This window comes from Mirounga leonina, unplaced genomic scaffold (assembly GCF_011800145.1).
Source record: "Mirounga leonina isolate KUSES-001 unplaced genomic scaffold, KU_Mleo_1.0 Mir_201, whole genome shotgun sequence".
Classification (NCBI taxonomy): domain Eukaryota; kingdom Metazoa; phylum Chordata; class Mammalia; order Carnivora; family Phocidae; genus Mirounga; species Mirounga leonina.
The window spans coordinates 21416876-21422908 of NW_023270504.1; positions in this window are offsets into that span (position 1 = coordinate 21416876).

Here is a 6033-nt window from a genome sequence, read left to right on the forward strand (position 1 = left end):
GCTTCACAAAAGCAGGGCAATTGAGTGCAATGAATGGAGAGATGCCCAACCTCTTATCCTGGCCAGCTCCCAAGTGCGGGCGGTGAGGATTATGCCTGCCAAGCAGGAGACAGGAAAATTCTTCTGAAGACTGAGAGCAGTTTCAGAGAAAGCATATGGAGATAGGTCTTCAGCAAAATAGCTATCAGGCCACCTGGTCATCCTAGTGTGATGCACATGTTTCTACAGAATCCTTGCAATGCACACAGAATTTTCTGATTATCTCAGTGTCTAATTTTTGAAAAGAAAACAGGGAATCACGAGATACTTGAAGAAGATCTCCATCAGAAAACACTTAAGAAACACTAAAAGGGGAAATCAGAAGAAACAAAACTCCCCCTGCTTGTGTCCCCTCTCTCGCTGTGTCTCTGTCAAATAAATAAAATCTTTAATAAAAAAAAAAGAATCAGAAAACATAGAAATACATTTGTAAAGTTAGTTGATAAGTTCAATAGAAGATAAAATTAAGGAACTCCCCTATTTAAAAAAAAAAAGGCAGAGAGATGGTCAGTAGGTGAAAAAAGGAATAAGAAAATTCAATTAACACAAATTTCAAGGAAAACAGAAAACAATGGGAAAGAAATTACCAATGAAATGCTGAATTTCCCAGAACTTAAGGATGATTCTCCGTATTGAAACAGTCCAGTGATTATCCACAGGCCCGCACTTAGCATTTGCAGAGGCCAGTGTGGGAGTATGAATGGAAGCCTGCATACTCTATCTCTAAATATGCACAAGTTATAAACTGAGCTAGACCCTAGGTTCAGGTCACATATCCACCCAAGTCCCCTGCCTTTTCCTTGGAGATTGCCCTTTTGACCAAGCAACACCAAGATGGTCCCCTGCACACCCTTCCTGATGCAAACTGAGAGGAGGGGCAGGCTGTTTGCAGGAATAGAAGGGGGAAGCTGCACTGGGCCAAAGCCTGACTTAGTCAAGCTTGTGTGGGAACCTGCTAGGCCAGTTTTCCTCCCTCATGCCTCAATTTTGATTTAGGATTTCCAGAAAGCTTCAAACACCTCCCCAATCTTTATCATTGAGCATAGGAGTGGCAGATAGCGTGGTTGCCCGTGGGGAGTGGTGGTGGGAGAATCTGTCCGCCTTGTTTCTGGTGCCCCAAGGCAGAAACTGAATTGTTTCTCTTGACACATTCTCAATCCTGCCTTCTCAGGCTTGAAGGGCACCAGTTCAGCCTCTGCCCCTCTCCCGTAAGTCTTGTTTATTAAAAAATTTACTTGCTGAGCTTTTAAAATAGTGTCTAGTGACTAAAAAGAAAGAACAATGTCTTTGGTTTTGGTGTTTGTGTGAGGCCCCTTCTAACTTGCAGGGCCCAGGACAGGAGCCCATCTCGGAATACTGTGCCCAGTACAATAGATGGAAGAACAATCCACATCAACATATATCTAATCAAATTTTAGGGAGAAAAAAGATGATCCTGAAGATTTCAGTAAGGAAAAATAGTCATCTACAATGAACTGAGAATCAGCATGTTAATGGAACAACAGTCAAGTCGGAAAACAGTAACCTGTGTCATGATTCTGCGTAAAAATAATTTTCATCCTAGAGTCTTTTTTTTTTTAAAGATTTTATTTATTTATTTGACAGAGAGAGAAAAGGGCGAGAAAAGGAACACAAGCAGGGGGAGAAAGAGGGGAGAAGCAGGCTTCCCGCCGAGCAGAGAGCCCGATGCGGGGCTCGATCCCAGGACCCCGGGATCACGACCTGAGCCGAAGGCAGACGCTTAACGACTGAGCCACCCAGGCGCCCCCCAGGCTTCATCTTAAAGGTGGAGAAAACACACACACAAACACACACACAGACACACGCAGGAGAACATTTTCTTTTTTGGAAATTAAATTTCCTTGACAATTCCTGTGCAATGAAGTATAACCCAACCATAGCAATCAGGAGCTTGGGAAGCAAGAAGCCCATGAAAAACTTGGAGCCAAATAACACCAGCAAACATAGGAGCCAAATGAGACAATAATCCAATAAATCATAGAAGAAGGGATTGTTTTATCTGCATGAGACATAATATGAGACTATTTCCTACCCCAGAAGAGGTAAGAATCGACTTCTAAATGTGTTAAGTTGAATCTACACACCCTGAAGAAAGTTGGATTTAGGGTTATGAAGGTGTCGAATATGAGGGAGTAATCTACTTCCTCTAAGACACTCTTTTATTTATTTATTTTTATTTTTATTTTTTAAAGATTTTATTTATTTATATGACAGAGAGACACAGCGAGAGAGGGAACACAAGCAGAGGGAGTAGGAGAGGGAGAAGCAGGCTCCCTGCTGAGCAGGGAGCCCGATGCGGGGCTCGATCCCAGGACCCTGGGACCATGACCTGAGCCGAAGGCAGACGCTTAACGACTGAGCCACCCAGGCGCCCCAAATTTTATTTATTTGACAGAGAGAGACACAGCGAGAGAGGGAACACAAGCAGGGGGAGTGGGAGAGGGAGAAGCAGGCTTCCTGCTGAGCAGGGAGCCCGATGCGGGGCTCGATCCCAGGACCCTGGGATCATGACCCGAGCCGAAGGCAGACGCTTAACGACTGAGCCACCCAGGCGCCCCATCCTAGAGTCTTATATCCGGTCAGAGCATCAACTGAGTGCGAGGGAAGACTAAAGTCATTCTCAGACATGCAAGATCTTGAAATATTTTGCCTCCCGTGCATTCATTTGCAAGAAGAGAAGGCAAGGTGTGCTTCAGATGAAGAAAAAACCAAAAAAGAGGAAGGCATTAACTCAGGATAGTCATCATCCTCCCTGATGTGGTTTGAAGAGGTGGGCTTCCCAGCCAATGGCCAAGAAAGAATTCTTGAGATACCTTTGGTGTGCAAAGGTGGGTTTAAGAAAGGACAGGACCTGAGGGCAGAAAGGGCGGTTGTCCCGGGATTGCGAAGAGCAACTGATTCTGTACTGTGGAGTTGGGGAGGTAAAGATAAGGGAGGTTTCTAAAAGGACTTTCATATGCTAGAGAAGACTCACAGGGTCCTGGAGGACAAGAGTCAAGTGAAGGTTGTTCTTCCCCCTAGCAAGGCATTCACTTTAAGACCCTTGGGGGTTTTCTGGAGGAATGTTAAACTCTGCCTGCCTCAAGTACTTGTCCGTGTGCTGAGGGTTATAAGGACATTTAAATTTATCTACATTTTCTTCTGCCTTTGTTCCCACATCACTACTTAAAAAGGAGAAAAGAAAATCTCCAGGACAAAGCAAATTACCTGACAGGTTTGAGGGTGAGGAAAATTGCACTGAGAGGGACTTTGCTGATCTAGTTGGAGGTTGCCGGATGGCTTAGATGTTTAAAAAAAGAAAAAGAAAAAAAAAAAAAAAAACAAGTGAGGAAAAGATAATTATTAACTCTTGGGAAAGCAAAAAGTTTTGCGATGACAGAAATACAAGTGTAATTAACAGGTGATATTAGATGCAGAGTTAACGTTGGTGACTATAGGATTTAACACTAAACAAAAGCAAAAACACTTTTTTGTTCTAAAAAAAAAAAAAAAATCACCACCAAAGACTCTTCAGCACCTGGATTTGGACACTGCAGGGCTTACTAGGATGGAACAGCCCCTTTGCTGCCATTCACCCCAGCTCTGTCTTCGTCAGAAACAATTTGGGGAGAGTGAGGTTGTTATCAGAGGTCAAGTGAGGAGTGAAGGGTTGGAGTTGGGAGCTTTCCTTCTCCTTCCTTCTTGGTGTTTTCCCCTCCATGAAACCACATCTGGAAGGCTCCGGGAGAATTAACTGTCATGAGTACGCTATGAAGGCGCACACACGAGTTGCGTCTTTCCACGATGTCAGCTTTATTCAATCATAAAGCAAAGTGAAATCACAATTACAAAGTAGGTTCAGGATTCCAAACTCGGTGACACCTCACCATGTGATTAAGCTTGGCTTCTTACACAGCACACAGAGCAGGGCATAATGAGTAAGGGAAGGGTTAAGGTCTAGGCAAGGAGAGATAGGAGGCCCCTGACACTCCCCTGACTAGGCTCACAGAAATCCCAAATGTGGAGAAATGCTGAGGCATACAAAACCAGGGAGAAGGGAACAAACCAGACCACCTGGTCCTGAATGTTAGGGAGTATTTTTTTTTTTTTTTTTTTTTGGCAGCTACGTTGTAATCACAGAAAATGACCTCAGAGAAGTTATCAATAGTCCTTGCTCAAACCAAGATGGCACAACGATCTCAAGGCCACGAGCTTCCTGGTCAAGTTTTCAATAAAAGACTGCCACTAGAAATCTTCAGTGGCAACCCATTCAGGACCCCTCTCACATAAGAGAGCTTTTCTCTTTCTTTTCTGTTCTCACCTTCACTTAATAGACATTCACTTCACTTCCCTTCACCCTTTTGCGTTGGTTCTTCCACTCTGTGGGACAAGAACCCTGCAATCCTGTAACAATACAAGCCACAGAACAAACAAGACAACAGAAGGGTGCAGGAAGTTAACAAATGAAAGGCGAAGTCAGTCTGGGGGCACGCGGTTGAGATAGGCCTCCGTCCGGTCCATCAGTTCTGGACACTCACTGCTTCTGATGTTCCAGCAGCGAAGGACCTTGGTTCTGTTCGGAGATCCATCGGGCTGAGCCTTCGGGGGCAGCTGCCTTTTTGAAGTGGTCAGACATAGAGGGGTCAGGTGTGAAGAGTCTGACAGTTTGCTGCCAGAATCCTCCCGTTTTTAAAGGGATTTAATCTGTCTCAGGCCCCCCGCAGACCTCTTCTGGTCCTGCTCGTTATCAGTTCTGGGGTGTCAGCTGACGCTGGCCCCTCTTACCTCATTGCCCATGAGCTAGTGCAATTGGCTCTCCCTTCAAAACACACCGCAAACACGATTCCTTCCATAATCTCTACCACAAGACTCCGGTTCAGGAAGTGATCATCTCTCCCCTGGAGGACTTAACAATCTCCCAGCTGGTCTTGATAACATTGCCCTCTACCACATCCAGTATCAGTTCTCCTTACAACAGCCAGAGAGGTCTTTGAAAAATATAAATTAGATCATTTGTTTAAGAAAAATATAAATCAGATCATGTTGCTTAAAATCCCCCCCCCATTTTCCCACTGCCCTTGTAGTAAGATGTACATTTCATACTTCAACTTTTTCAACAACCACATCTCTCTTGAGAAGTGCTAAGCTCTCTGTGAAGAAAGCAGAATCTGTATTCTGTCAGGTGCATCAATTCTTTTTTTTTTTTTTTTAAAGATTTTATTTATTTATTTGAAAGAGAGAGACACAGCGAGAGAGGGAACACAAGCAGGGGGAGTGGGAGAGGGAGAAGCAGGCTTCCTGCGGAGCAGGGAGCCCGATATGGGGCTCGATCCCAGGACCCTGGGATCATGACCCGAGCCGAAGGCAGACGCCCAACCGACTGAGCCACCCAGGCGCCCCAGGTGCATCAATTCTTATTGTCACTCCTCATCATATTTGTGCTTGTGAGATTATGTCCTTATTTTACAGGACTTATTTCTACCCACCCATTGATTCAAAAGGAAATAAACAATCATCCCTGTTTCTGTCCTGGCCTGGTGGCATGCTTATTTGGCATCTGCTTCTCAGTCTACCCAGGGACTTGGAAAAATAGCCCACTGAAGTTTTAGAAGATACAATAAACAACATTTCTCCCTCTCAACTTTGGTGCCAATTGAGAAGTAGTCTCAGGAACCACAGAATGGAAGTTGTTTTTGTTTTTGTTTGCATAACAGAAGTTTTAAATTTTAATAAGGTCCAACTTATCAATTTTTTTCTTTCATGGATTATTCTTTGGGTGTTATATCTAAAAACTCATGTGGCTCACCTAGATTTTTTCCTGTTTCCTTCCACAAGTTTTGATTTGTATTTTACATTTAGTTTTTTATTTGTTTTGAGTTAATTTTTGTGAAAGGGATAAGGTTTGTGTTTATGTCCTTTTTTGTTTGTTATTGCATATGAATGTCCAGTTGTTCTAGCACCACTTTTTGGAAAGAGTATCATTTCTTCATTGAA